Source organism: Ursus maritimus, unplaced genomic scaffold, assembly GCF_017311325.1.
Source record: "Ursus maritimus isolate PB19 unplaced genomic scaffold, ASM1731132v1 scaffold_27, whole genome shotgun sequence".
NCBI classification, from domain to species: domain Eukaryota; kingdom Metazoa; phylum Chordata; class Mammalia; order Carnivora; family Ursidae; genus Ursus; species Ursus maritimus.
The window spans coordinates 28,168,222-28,183,938 of record NW_024425230.1 but is presented as its reverse complement, the minus strand read 5'-3'; the positions used below and the strand labels follow the sequence as shown (position 1 = coordinate 28,183,938).

The 15,717-nt window shown below is 34.4% G+C and overlaps 1 protein-coding gene across 5 annotated transcripts in view; it reads left to right on the top strand.

Moving 5' to 3' along the window:
* The window catches only part of PEAK1 (pseudopodium enriched atypical kinase 1), a 293,673-nt gene that overhangs the window by 173,552 nt on the left and 104,404 nt on the right, over positions 1-15,717 (top strand). For 4 of the 5 annotated variants that reach the window (XM_040642949.1, XM_040642947.1, XM_040642948.1 and 1 more), the window contains one exon: positions 3,095-3,222. The gene's annotated coding sequence lies outside the window, so the exon portion shown is untranslated. Of the gene's footprint in view, positions 1-339; positions 968-3,094; positions 3,223-15,717 lie in introns of those variants that run through there. The other variant, XM_008708436.2, reaches the window with a different exon arrangement.

Genomic DNA, 15,717 nt, shown 5'->3' with positions numbered 1-15,717 from the left:
AGGAAACAAATGAACTTCAATTGAACAAAATGTTTTAACATATTTGTCTTCATACCAGAACAATCACAAAATGTTATTTTTGAATTTTTTTATGGAAGAAGAGCCACAAAGACAAAAGTGTCCAGGGCCCACGTAAGTCATAGTGCAGCCCTGCCCAAGACGTGCCCAATTTCTCAAGGTTGGTGCTGGACTGTAAAAAAGCTGCAAATTTGGGCAGACATGTGATATTTTAATCTAGTTCTTCTCCCTCTCTACATCCCAGTGTCTTCATCTGTATAATGAGTTTGTTTTCTTTTTTTAAGTATGGGTCATTTATTTACTTAAGTCATCTCCACACCCACCTTGGGGCTTGAACTCACAACCCCAAGACCGAGAGTCACATGTTTTACTGACTGAGCCAGCCAGGTGCTCCTGTGTAATAAGGAGTTTGGACCAGGCAACCTGTGAGGCCTTTTGCAGGCATACTTCCTTAAGTGAAATCCTGCATCAGACAAGTTCCAGGCCAAAGCAGATTATCTAACGTGCCCTTAATGTGAACTCAGGTCATGTGATAATCCACATAGACACAGAACAGGGCGGATAACCCCCCTGTATTTTTTGTGTCCAGTTAGAAGTACTAGTTCAGAAATGATAAGAGCATAAAGTATGTGATATTAGCATACAAATGGTAAAAGATTAGAAGTAGTAAAATGCCTTGTATGTTTTAAGTACTCAGTAAATATTTAATGGATAAAAAGTGATGTAAACTATTAGCTTGTTTTCTTAAGAGAAATCTCTATTTACCAGAAAAAGTATTAATCTCTGGGATTTTTTCTTCTTATTCTCTACAAAAAAATAGCTGAAAACATTTTGTTTTATTTTGTTTTGTTTTGGTGGGCAGCAAAGCAAAGTTTATTGAGCTCCTGAAGAGGGAGGGGACCGGAGGGGGTTGCCCTCTGAAAACATTTTGGAGGTGGTCATATCTAAGGTATTTCAATCTCATTTCTGCAAATTGTTAAGATTCTGAACATTAAGCCCAGAGCTCTTTTAAACTGTTTTCTATTTATTTATAAGATTTTATTCTTCTCTAATCCAAAATATGTGCTAAATTAAGATTTTAAAGCAATATGTCTCTTCTATTTGTATGTTGTCCATTTTTTAGATTATTAGAAAATGGCCAATCCATATTTGATGTTCTTTCTATAATAAATGGACCTCTATATCACTTATACTACTATAACCTTCTTATTTTCTTAGGGATATCATACTGATAAAAAACAGGATGATTTAATGGATGCCTATAAAATATATAATTAGAAAGGTAAATTTGCTGAGGAACAAGTATTACAAATTGACAATGAAATTAAGTCTAGATTGCCTTGGTTTTTTTTTTCCCTGCCTAGCAATAACTTACAACTACTTTGATGTATATCAGAAGCACCTGATGGGCACCTGGGTGAATCAGTTGGTTAAGCGTCCTGCTCTTGGTTTCCACTCAGGTTGTGATCTCAGGGATCAAGCCCCATGTTGGGCTGTATGTCAGGTGTGGAACCTGCTTGAAATTCTCCCTCCCCCTCTTCCTTTGCCCGTCCCCCCACTCGTGCTGTCTCCTCCCACCCCCAATAAATGAATAAAATAAAAAAAAAACACAGCACATGAACTACTTTTTAAAAGTAAACATGTCTGTGCACCACTTGAGACCTGCTGGTATAGTATCCATGGGGATGTAACCCATGGATCTGTATTTGAAAAAGATCCCAGGTGATTTTGACAGGCAGTAAAGGCTGAGCACTGCTGCACTATGTAGTCAAGTAGAAGGAAGCATGGACTTTGGCATTATTAGATAGATCTGAATCCAGAGTCCAGATCTGCCATAGTCTAGGTGTGTAAGCGCAGACCTAGGTCATGACTAAGTTGCTTACTCTTTCTGAACTTTAGTTGTATATATAATAATATTTAGTTGTATATATAATAAGAATGGTAATTCTTTTTTTTTTTAAAGAATGGTAATACTTTCCAAGGCTTAGAACTTGGGGGGGGGGGTTAAAGGAGATGATAGATGAAAAGTGCTTGACATACAGTAAGTGATACCTAGTGTTGGTATTCTAATAGTATGGCGTTATCCTTAGTTTTCATCTTGACTTATGAAGAGTGACGTTTTTCCTCACAATAGCACTTTTTCAAAATCCAACAGAATATTTATGCAGCACTTCCTCCAGCTATCTTTTAATTAAGCAGATTTACTTTGGGCTTTACTTTCCTCCAAGTTTGCATTTGGACTACTCAAAATAGTGGCAGGGAAAATAGGTGGCATCTTGCTTTTCAGTCTCCCTAGCATCCTCTGGAGTAGCTAATTACTTCTAGATCCAGTTTCAGAGTTATTCATTGTCTTATTTTAAGAACAGGTATTTGGTATATCATGATTTTGGAACATGAACTTTAGTTGCAAAACCATAGAATAATGGGGTTTTATCAATGAAGAAACATATGGATGCCTAATTCTTTGTCCTGGCATCTCCATCATCATGCGTTTGTGTGGTTAGTTCATATATGTGTAAATGATAATGTTTGAAATTTCTTTTGAAGCATCTCAGGTCAGTTTAACTGATGGTGTAATAGTGTAGAACCACAAGAGAAAGAAGAGAGAATCCTATACTTTTCCTGGTTATGGCCTTTTTTTCTCTGTAACATTACCCATTTATTCTTTTATTTTCAGTTGCTGCAAACTTGCCAGAATTATAAAGTATTGATTTCCCCCTTTTTTCCCTTAAATAGAGCATAGTGCTAAGCATGAATATTTAATTTACATGAACTTTGCTTAGCATTTACCAAGGCTATGGCTAGGTGTTTTTCTCCTGAAATATTCATTCACAATGCCTTCTCAGTGAAGGGGCTTCCCCTTTATTTACCTTGTTGGCTTCGTCATATATAGAAAAGAGTGAATATATTAAATGTGTCAAATTTAAAAATTGCAAGTGCTGAAGATTATGTAACACCATGCTTGATGTAGCCTTTCTACTTCTTTTATTCTAGGATTGTCTTTAATATATCAGGAGTGGTCTTCCATTATGCCTAGCTATTTGATTTTTTCTTTTCTTTTCTTTTTTTTTGTAAGCCTCTGCTAAGATTGCACCATCGTGTATTTTCGGACCAGAACACCATGTAGAAAAATTTAATACCACAACAGTTTTTAGGCAAGAAAATGCAGAAACTACGGCAGATGAGAATATGAATAGACAAAAGGTATTTTAACCACTTTATTTATTTATTTTGTATGTATGAATGTAAATTCTACCCTGAACTGGGGTTCAAAGTCATGGCCTCAAGATCAAGATTTGCATGCTACCTATTGAGACAGCCAGGTGCTCCTCGTTTTAACCACTTTATACATTCAGAGATCTTTGACTGTAAATATTTGGAATGTTGGCATTCTAGTTTGCCTGAACAGCCATTCTGGTATAACACCAGTCAGTGAAGCATATTAAATATCTATGATGTATAGGCTCTGTGTGAACATAGAAAAGAAGGAGACTGTTTCAGAAAATAACGTAGTTGGGAAAATATCTAGAGACCCATAAATACAATTGCAAGGTAACATTCACACACCACACTCTTAATAGGGGCAATGTAGTGTAATGCTTGAGAGCATAAACTTTGGAACCAGATTGCCAGGTCTGAAATCCCCATTCTTGTACTAACTGTGTGACCGCGGGCAAGTTCTCTCAAAGTATTTCAGTTTTCTCATCTGCAAAGTGAGATAATTGATTGATAACTATTGATTTGAAGTATGGAGGGTTTTGAAACCCAAGCTTAGAAATTTGAGTTTGATATGCTGAGAAATAGGGAGTCACTGAAAATTTTTGAACAGGCAAGTTACATGGTGAAATTAATTGAAGAGCATTATTTTAGTGACTATATATGAATGGAGTATGAGGGCCTAGAGGCAGACACCAGCTGGGAGACTGCCAGAACCATCTAAATGTGAAAGGTGTAACTGTGGCAGTGGAAATAGATGGACAAGACCAAATATCACTGTGGAGAAAAAAAAAAAATCATTCAGATTTCATGATGGATAAGATGTGTTCTTTTAAATACCCCACTCCCTACAAATGGCATAACTCAGCAAAATCTTAGAAAATGCTTGTATGGCAGCTCAGAGGAAATCTCCTGTAAGTGCTGTCAGAAATTATAAACTCTGGGGACTCCAGCTGGTAATGTATGCATTCACGTGCAGCTTCCTTTGCCCCTTTATACACTGGAGCACAACAGGAAATACTGGCTTATCCCAGTAGGAAGTATCTCTATAGGAGATGCTTAGTGAACGGAATGCCTTTGTTTGGAACTAATTGACCTTTCTAAAACAGCAATTTTTTTAGAGCTTACTCAAATTAGGGAGACTTTAACCATCTGATAAGAGACAAATCAGTCCTCTCTTAAGCAAGGTCAACAATCTTGTTGAAGGAGAAAAGAAGAAAGAGGGAAGGCACCATCAGTAAAAACTAGACAAAGAAAATTATATTATAATCTGAACATTGAATTGTATCACTAATCTTTTCCTACATCGTGCTATTAGCCGGGTGACACCAACCTTTTTTTTAGTCCTTTTTGTTATAGGATGTAAGAATGTTAGATTTATAAGATTATAAAGTAAAAGAATCTGGAATTAGAAAACAGATAGTGTCTCGGTGTTTTGGTCTGAATTTCTTTTTCTTAAAGTAGAAAAAAAGATGCTACCTATTTTTTAAACTTTTTGAGAATTTTTACTCAGATTTTTTATTATAAGTGATATTTTTTATTATAAGTGATAAAAAGTAACCCTGACAAAAAAATAAGAAAAGGACTAAAATTAGTTTAAGAGAGAATTCCCTGAAAATATACCCAGAGGGATAGAGACGATACTTACTGTTGTTCCATATAAGTACTTTATAAGCCTAACAAATATATATAATAAATAAGTTTTTAAAAATCGGTTAAATGAGGCTATTGTTTTCCCTTTAAAATTTACTTGTTGTCATCTGGTCAGATATTTCCAGCTGTTGTTTTTAACTATCTGGCAGAGCTGTTTTCAGTGAGGAGAGGAATTTATCAGTAATTTTATGCTTTAGTTTATATAGCAGGACAGTGGTAACAATTTTATTTTATCATCAATTACTTAATGGATTTAATTAGGTATTCTCTCCATGATCAAATGCATTACCATCTTCCCACTACTATTAAGGGTTTGGGTGGTGGCTAGCTATGTAAGAGAAAAAATTTTTATAAGATCTTTTGTCTTGATAAAAGAACCCATAAATCCTTTCCTTTAGCCACAGTATTAGAGTCCACTATTGATACAGATAAGTGCATTTTGTGGGGTAATATACAGCTTGCTTGCTACTATAGGTAAATCATAAGGAAAACCTTGGATTTGGGTGAAGATAGCTCTTGCTTATAAATGCATTTCATCCCAGCAGATCATATCTTGGCCCTTTGGCCCTGCTTAAATTTTACTCCAAGGTAAAACTCTGACTAGGCATGTGCTGTTGCTTTTCTATGGAGACTTGGATGTTAGCTAAGAATGAGTGGGTGGAAGGTGAAAGAGGAAACAAGATCTTACCAGATAGGATTAAAAGAATGGAATAATGGCTTCAAAATTTAAAACAAAAGTGTTCTCAGCAAATGAAGCAAAGCTACTGTTTACAATTTACAGAATTAATCAAACAATGGAAATGCATTAAAATATCTGTTTTTCCTGGAGACATTGTTGGCTGTAGGCTAATCTCTACCTCTTTAAACTAGTTTTGAACATCGTTTAGTTAGTACTGGCTTAATTATAATTAAAATCATTGCTTCTCAAGCTTTCATGACATACTAATCTTTTTAAAAACATTCAGATTCAGTAGGTTTGAAGTCAGGACTAAGATTGCATTTCTTTTTTTTTTTTAAATAATAATTTTTTATTATGTTAGTCACCATACAGTACATCCCTAGTTTTTGATGTAATGTTCCATGATTCATTACTTGCGTATAACACCCAGTGCACCATGCAATATGTGCCTTCCCTGATACCCATCACCGGCCTATCCCGATCCCCCACCCCCCTCCCCTCTGAAGCCCTCAGTTTGTTTCCCAGAGTCCGTAGTCTCTCATAAAAAAAACTAAGAGGCAGCCCATGGCATGGGAGAAGATATTTGCAAATGACAATACAGATAAAAGACTAGTATCCAAGATCTACAAAGAACTTCTCAAACTCAATACACAGGAAAAAAATAATCAAATCAAAGAATGGGCAGAAGATATGAACAGACACTTTTCCAATGAAGACATACAAATGGCTAACAGACACTTGAAAAAATGTTCAAAATCATTAGCCATCAGGGAAATTCAAATCAAAACCACATTGAGATACCACCTTACGCCAGTTAGAATGGCAAAAATTGACAAGGCAGGAAACAACAGATGTTGGAGAGGATGTGGAGAAAGGGGATCCTTCTTACACTGTTGGTGGGAATGGTACAGCCACTCTGGAAAACAGTGTGGAGGTCCCTTAAAACTAAAAATTGAGCTACCCTATGATCCAGTCATTGCACTACTGGGTATTTAAGCCAAAGATACAGATGTAGTGAAGAGAAGGGCCAGATGCACCCCAATGTTCATAGCAGCATTGTTCACCATAGCTAAGTTGTGGAAGGAGCCAAGATGCCCTTCATCAGATGACTGGATTAAGAAGATGTGGTCCATTTATACAGTGGAATATTACTCAGCCATCAAAAAGAACGATTTCACAACATTTGCAGCAACACAGATGGGACTGGAGGAGATAATACTAAGTGAAATAAGTCAAGCAGAGAAAGACAATTATCATATGGTTCCACTCATTTATGGAACATAAGAAATAGGAAGATCGGTAGGAGAAGAAAGGGAAGAATGGGGGGGTAAACAGAAGGAGGAATGAACCATAAGATTGCATTTTTAACAAGATCATAAGTGAAACCAGTGCTGCTGGTTAGTGCCACATTTTGAGTACTAAGAGTCTAAATAATTGTTTTTATTACCTGTAGCTCCTATCTCCTTATTCTGTGTTTGCCTTTTTCCTGTAAGATTAGCTGTTTGCCTTTTATTTTGCGAGTTCAAACTCTTTCATAATGCTTATTTATTCAATGACAGAATTGCATCTGGAAGACTCACCTGTTGTTAGTGGAAACTTGATGGTTTGTCTCAGAGCTATAGAGGCGTGCCCCAGAGGAGTCTTTCACTGCTTCTGTGTGCAAGAACATTGAATCACTGAGAGTACTTGACTAACAGAAACATTTTCATTTAACTATGGTGATGTGGAAGGAGCATGGGTTTTAGAGTAGGACCTGGACTGTATGATCTTGGTCAGGTTACTGAATTTCTTTGGCTCTCAATTCATTATTCTGTAAAATGAAAATAATTACCTGTATAAGGTTGTTGGGATAGTGATTTACAATAATGTGTATGAAGCACCTGGTATAGTATCTACAGGGTAGTAGGCATTTAGTAAATAGTAAGCATGCCAGTCACTGCATGGAATGAAACAAGCATTAAAACTATTTAATTTTCTTAATATCAGGTATTTTATTACTATTGTAGCTAATGAGGAGACGAAAAAATGTGTGAATTGTTTTCTATGAAGAAAATTAAGGGTTAAATTGTGTTTTTTAAATTTTTTGTATTTCTGTTTGACTTCCTGCTTTTTAAAAAATAATTCATTTGATTTCTTTGGTAGACTTAGAGCCAGATCACTTTTCTGAGTGTCTATTGAATCTCTGTGGTGCAGAAAAGAAATTAAATTTTAGATTCTCAACTTTATTTTGAATAACAGAATTAATAATTCATTTATCCTGATTTACCTGAATTTTTGAGGTCAAGGTATGCCCAAATAGTGGCATTTTCAAGGACTCATCTGTGTCCTTTCTCTCAGTATAGAAGAAAATCATCAGGAACAACACAGCTGGTACCTTGAGGAACATGACATAAAATTGGCATTGCCTGCTAAGCCTGAAAAAAGCCAACACTTGTTCAGCTACTAATCCTTTCCGTCAGAGCCTTTGATTTGGCCCCAAATGACTGCAGTTTACTATAGAAGTATTTTTATTTGCTGCCAAAATCCTTTACAATAAACTTAGTGCATTCTGAAACACAAACGTATAGGCTATATTGGTTTGTGGGCTTTTGTGTTTTTGTTTTTGTTTTTTTAGTTTCCTTTTCGTCACTCACGTTAGCTGGTTTCCTAATCTTGGCCATAAAATGTCTGCCCAGCTAGGTGCTTCATAACAGATTCTTTCCAATAGCAGATGTGTTCCAGGATAACCTATTAGCTATATTATATAAGCAGGAGCGCTAGCTGATGGGATATTCATCTGTAAGAAAATATTCTCTTAGTACCCCTGGGCTTAGCAATATAGATCCTCAATATCATTTGTCTCACTTCAAAACTAATTGAAATCAGCCAGCCTATGTTTCAAAATATCTACACATATTACCAACCATCTGGCTGCTCGCAAATGATGAAGACATTTAATATAAAACCTGGTTAGCACTAGCTTCTCACCTCTAGAGAACAAAGCTTGCCTAGGACACACATACTCTTCTTTTAGTATTGTTCTGCAATAGAGGGCAGTCATTTGGGTCCCCAAACTCATAACAATTTGATGTATTCTCTCTCAGGTGACTGACCATGTGATAGATACTCAGAATGATCTTTGAGGGGCTCATTCAGAACTGCAGTGACAGAGCAGAAGGTTTATGTATACAATCAGGGTTAGAATATTTAGAGTACACTGCATGTGAGTCAAGGGCATATGTGGCTATTTTTTAGTAACTGTATGTAATTTTATTATGAAGGCAATGCTGAATGAAATATGTTTATAGTAGGAAATTTATAATATATACATTTTCATTTAACGTTTTGTTATTTATTAGTCTTTCAATTTTTTTTTATTTAAAAACATTTTTTTTTAAAGATTTTATTTATTTATTCGACAGAGATAGAGACAGCCAGCGAGAGAGGGAACACAAGCAGGGGGAGTGGGAAAGGAAGAAACAGGCTCATAGCGGAGGAGCCTGATGTGGGGCTTGATCCCATAACGCCAGGATCACGCCCTGAGCCTAAGGCAGACGCTTAACTGCTGTGCCACCCAGGCGCCCCTAGTCTTTCAATTTTTAAATTAGGTTTGTACATGCATTATTTTTAGCAAAACAGATTCTATATGTAGTTTTTATTCTTTTTAAACTTAGTTATATTTAACAAACATTTTTCTTTTTTTTTAAGTTTTTAATTTCAGTTAACATACAGTGTTATGTTAGTTTCACATGTATAATATAGTGATTCAACACTTCCATACATCAACCAGTGCTCATCACAAGTGTACTCCTTAGTCCCCATCACCTATTTCACAATTCCCTGCTCCTCCTCCCCTCTGGTAATCATCAGTTTACTCTCTGTAATTAAGACTCTGTTTCTTGATTTGTTTTGGGAACATTTTTCAATGTCATTAAATAACATCTCCATTTCAATTACTATCACATTGCCATACAGTCTTAAGTTACCAATGGAACATTTATTTTGTCTCTCATTTCGCTATTATAAATAACACTGTACTGAACATCCAATGGAAAATTATTTCTGCATATAAATTAATCATTGAATATCATTGCCTTTCTTTAAGGTAAACTGTTAGAAATTAATTGTAAGATCAAAAGACATGAAAGTTTTTAATGTGCTGTATTTGTTTTATTTTGTTCCTTTGTGTGTTTGGGGGATGTTTTATATGTGCCTCGTCACACTTGAGAAAACTTGTACTTTTTTTGGTACCGTTCTTGGTACTGTGTAAAATACCCCATCGCCTAACCAATAGCTAGGCATGGACATATTTTTTTCCATTGCTCATTTTAGAGCAATCTGATAGATGTTTAACTGGTTCCTCAATTGTTTTAATTTGAATTTCTATGAAGTTCTGTGAGGTAGGATACCATAATTATTTTTGCTGAGTTTCAGGTAAATTTCTCCTATACCTATCCACACTAGTCATACATTAATAAAAGGGAAGTATTCCCTATTCAAGTACCATATTCTAAGTGGTAATAAGTTACAGAATCACAAGTTTATTAAGAAATTACATTCGTCCTGCTATCTTGAAGCTTCTGAGTAAACGTCGTAATTTCAAATCAAACAAATCTCAATACTTAGTACATTTTTGTTAATCAGCTCTCTGAAACCAAACAAATTTTACCAAGATCTCCATCATCTTTTACCAGATTTCTCATGAAGAATTTCAACTGCTTTTCTTTTCACAAAAGAACACTACTTTTACACTTTTTCCTACTAGTCGATCGTGGCCACCTTTTCTTCCTCCTACTGCCCTTTGGAAAAACAGAAGTCCAGTAATATTTTGATTTTGTCATACTTAAATTGCTAATATCTATAAATGTGTTTATTCTTTTTGTGGAAAAGGTAGGGAGTGTTGATGTCCACTGTATTCTCAATATATAAGAAAAATATTTGCATATAGTCAAAAAGAAAATTAACAATTATAATGACATTAAAGTATTGCTTATTAATAAATGAATTTTACTACATAAATTTATAGTATAAAATAGTAGATCTACTGAATTCAGAGTCTTAATTAATGAAGGTAAAGTGCTTTGAAGATGAAGAGTACTTTATTTATTTTTTTTTAGTAATCTCTACACGCAACGTGGGGCTTGAACTCACAACCCTGAGATCAAGTGTTAAGTTCCAACTGAGCCAGCCAGGTACTCCTAAAGATGAAGAGTATTTTTTAGGTGCTTTTACATATTAATTTAATGGGAGTTTTATTTCTTATGGTAGTGATGGCTTTTGAAAGCTATTTTAGTTTTTACAGTCTCTTCATCAAGTAGATATTTTAGTCTTTTTTCAGTCTTCAGTCCAGACTCTTGGGGTATAAAAGTGTTGATGAGATTGTAACATAAAGTACTGTGATTAAGCTTGCATTAATGGCAGCCTTACACCCTACTGGGAAGTAGTTTTAGGAAATAAGGTTGATTTTCATTTCCTACCAATATATGTATATCCTGATTAAAGGATGACCATTAAACTACAGTTTATAACTATTTGTCATTCACCAATGAACCACGATCATATGTCTAGAGAAATAATGTTAAAATGATTTGCTTCCATTGTGGTCCTCTCTATTAAATAAAAATGAAAAGCTATACTTCCTGTCTGATAACAGTAAAATTTAATCTTTTTGTGATAGTTCTAATTATTGAAGAATTTTAGGATCATCAATCAATCATTTGCTAAATCATCTCATTTCCAATCTTTTCTTTTTTTATCATCTACCACTAGTCTAGTTAAGACCTCATTACCATCTACTTGCTGTACTAGAATTGCCTCCTAACTAATCTCCCTACTTCCATTCATTCTCCATATTGTAGTTCATTTTACTAGCACAGATATATTGATCTTAATCTAAAATATAGATATGATTATATCCTGCCATCTAAAATTTACATTTTATTGGCCATACTCTTAGGCCCAGCTCGCATTCAATAATTTACATAATTTAATCCTAACTTAATATTACAGCAGTATTTCCCACCTCACTGTGTCTTGCTATTTGCTTTCTTACCTTCATAACCTTTCCTTGAATAGCTTAGAATGCCCTACATTTCTTTCTTTGTACCAACCCCCAGAAATAACTCGTACTCATGTGGAGGAGGGAAATGAGGAGGATACAAATAACTCCCATTCAGTTAGGGACTAAATGCAATCTGTATAGTGTGAAATTGGTGGCAGTGTTGCAGACACAGAAAAATTTATTGCTGTCTGGTCTGGTGAACCAGAAATAAGAAACTAGGAAACTGGGAATGCCAAAGAGAGTGTAGCTTACAAGGGAAGGAGTCAGACAGATCTCTAGATTTTTGTCTGCCTGTATCTATGACTCACCTTTGAATCACCTCAGCCAGCTATTATTATAACTATTACCAGTGAAGTAAAAGAAAACAGGTTTTCAGTGCATGAAAATCTCAGCAGAGAAATGGAAAGTCTTGGTAGAGAATAGAAAAAAAAAAAAAGATCAAATTGAAGTTCTAGAACTGAAAAATATATGTTTGAAATTAAAAATTCACTTGATGTACTTAACAGGTGAGTGAACATAAGAAGAAAGAGTAAGTGATCTCAAACAGGTCAATATTAATTATCCAGGATAAAAGTAGGGGAAAAAAAGGTTAGGGGAAAATGAATAAGGCCTCAAAGATCTGTTAGATAGTATTTAATAATTGACTTATCAGAAACCATTAAGGATAGAAGAGAGTAGAATAGCATCTTTAAAGTGCTGAAAGAAATTTTTCAATCTAGAATTCTATACCCAGCAAATATATTAATCAGTAATGAAGGCCGGACTTATCATTGTCATCATTTTACAAGTATACAAATATTAGATCATTATATTATATATTGAAACTAATATAATGTTATGTTAATGCTACCTCAATTTTAAAAAAAGAACCAAGGCAAAATATATTTTTAGATAAGAGAATTTTCTACCAAGAAACCTACACCATAAGAAATGGTGAAGGAAGTTCTTCAGGCTGAGGATAAATGGTTTTAGATGGAAATGTGAATATTAAGTAAAGAATAAAGAATATCAGACATTCTAAATATCTGGGCAAATATAAAAGACTAGTTTGGGTTTTTTTGGGTTTTCTTTACCTTTTTCCTTTTAATTTTTTTTATAGACTGTAACCATTGAAAACTAAAATTACAACATTATTTTTCAGGTTTTATGATGTATGTAGAGGGACATATAGGCCTATAAGATTGCAAACCTTCTGTAGTTTATGTGAAATAGTCCATTATTAACTATAAACAAACATAAATATGTACTCAGTAGCAATGATTTAAAATACATAAAGCAAAATTCAACAGAATTATAGGACAAAATAGACAATTTTACAATCATAGTTGATTTTAACACCATCTTCTCATCAATTGGTGGAGCTAGACAAAAGAAAAAATTTGGCAGACACATAGATTATATGATGAATACTGTCAACCACCTAGTCTGAATTGCTTTCATAGAACCGTATACCAAATAGTGGCAATACACTGTTTCAGGTGCATATGGTATGTTTACCAAAGTAGATTACATCCACACCAAAAACCAAATCTCATATTTAGAAAGGTTGGAACTACAGAGTTATCTGACCACAATGTTAATTAGAAACAAATAACAATAAAATAATCAGAAAAACACATAAATGAGCATTGAGGCAAAGAAGAAATTACAAGAAACTTTAAAATATTTTAAACTGATAATTAAAATACAACATATCGAAATTTGTGGGATGCAACCAATGTAATATCTAGACGGAAATGTATAGCTTTAAATGCCTATATTACATAAGAAGAAAGGTCTGAGATTGATGGTCTGTTTGACAAGCTGATCTAAAATTTATATTGAAATGCAGTGGGACTTAAAGAGCCCAAATAACATTGTAAAAGAACAGAGTTGGAGGACTTACACTGCCTGATTTCCACACTTAATGTAGCCTACAGTAATCAAGGCAGTGTGATACAGTGTAAAGAGAGACAAGTAGATCGGTGGAAAAGAATAGAGGCTGCAGAAATAGACCCACCCCATATGGTTAATTCATTTTCTTAAAAAACAAAAATTCCAAGACAATTCAATAGGCATGGGATAAGCTTTTCAACAAATGTTTCTGAAACAACTGGACGGCTATGCACAAAGAAAGAAAAAACCTCAACTCCTACCTCACACTATGTAAAACAACTCGAAATGGATCATAAGTCTAAATATAAAGCTAAAAATATAAAGCCTAAGGGAACATTTTAGTGACCTTGGGTTTTTTGAAGATTTCTTAAATTGGACACAGAAAGTGTGAAATATAGATTTCATCAATTCAAAAACCTAAGCCAGAGGTCAACAAACTACATCCTGTGGGCCAAATCAAACTGCTCTTTTGTTTTTATAAATAATGTTTTTCAGGGGTGGCCACACAGTCATGCTCATTTTTTTACACGTCTATGGCTGCTTTCACATTATAATGGCAAGAGTTGAGTATAGAAATCATATGGTCTTTATTACCTGGTCCTTCTTAGAATAAGTTTGCCAACCCCCCATCTTAACTTGAGCTTTAAGAAAGTAAAAAAAGGGAAAACTAATTTAAGCCAAACAAAACAAAACCAAGGAAATGACAGCATTAATCAATTAAATTTAAAGAAAATGTAGAGGAAAACCAATGAAACCCATAGCTGGTGCTTTTGAGGCAAAGGGTGGAATTCATGAGAGAAGACCCAAGAAATTTGACAATCTATATGTAATGGGCAAATTCCTTGAAAGGTCTAGATGTCCAAAACTGGTCCAAAATGAAATAGAAAGCTTGGAACTACTTACATAACAATTAAAGAAATGTAATTAATTATTTAAAATCTCCCCAGGCGTAGGTGGCTTTACTGGTGAATTCTATCAAATATTTTAAGAAAAAAAATTGTTATACAAGCTATTTTAGAAAACAGATAAGTAAGAAATACTTTCCCATACATTTTATGAGGACAGTATTACCCTGATTCGAAAACCAAAGAAATATAAGGAAACTATATTCCTTAGAAAAATAAATGCATAATTCCTTACAAAATACTAGCTAATTGAATCCTGTATTTTTTTAAAAAAATGGATAATACAATTATCCTAGAAATGTAGCTTGGTTTAACATCTGACAGCCTATCAACATAATTTGTCATTTTAACAGAATATAGGAAAAAGGGACACCTGGGTGGCTCGGTCAGTTAAGGTCTGCCTTTGGCTTAGGTCATGATCTCCAGGTCCTGGAATTGAGCCCCACATCGGGCTCCCTGCTAGCGGATAGTCTGCTTCTTCCTCTTTCTCTGACCCTCCTCCCTGCTTGTGCTCTCTCTCTGTCTCAAAAAAAATGTTTTTAAGTTTAAAAAAGAAAGAATACAGGGGGAAAAAAAAACATCATTTCATTAAATGCAGGGAGAACATTTGATGAAATTCAATACCTTTTCATGATAAAAATGTTCTTCAGAGTAGTATTGTAAGAAAATTTCCTCAACCTGATCGAGGTCATCTACAAAACAACAACAATAACAACAACAACAAAGCAAAACAAAACAAAACAAAAAACCTTACAGATAAGCATCATATTTGATGATGAATGGCCCTAGTGCTGTCTGCCTAAGATCAGGAACAAGGCAAGGATATCTTCTGTCACCACTTTCATAATGATTTTCTAGAAATCTTACTAATGCAATAAGGCAAAAAATAAATTAATTAAAGGCATATGGATTGGACAGGAAGAATCAAAACAGGCCTTATTATCATGTCTAGAGAAAACCCAAATGAATTTTTTAAATAAATTAATTAGAATTGCAGTGTACATAGTTAATATACAAAAATCAGTTTCTTTCCATGTACTAGCAGTACACAATTAGAAAATAAAAATTTAAAACAGCATTTACAACAGCACAAGGAAACACAATATTTAGGATAAATTTAACAAAAAATATTAAAGACCTCTACACCAAAAAGTGCAAAATATTGCAATGGGAAGCTACAGATCTAAATAAATGAAGCAATATACTGTGTTCATGAATCAGAAGACTAAATATTGTTAAGATGGCGGTCCTCCCCAATAGACTTATAAATTCAATGTAATTTCAGTCAGATTCCAGCAGGCTTTTTTGAAGATATTGACAAGGTGGCTTTA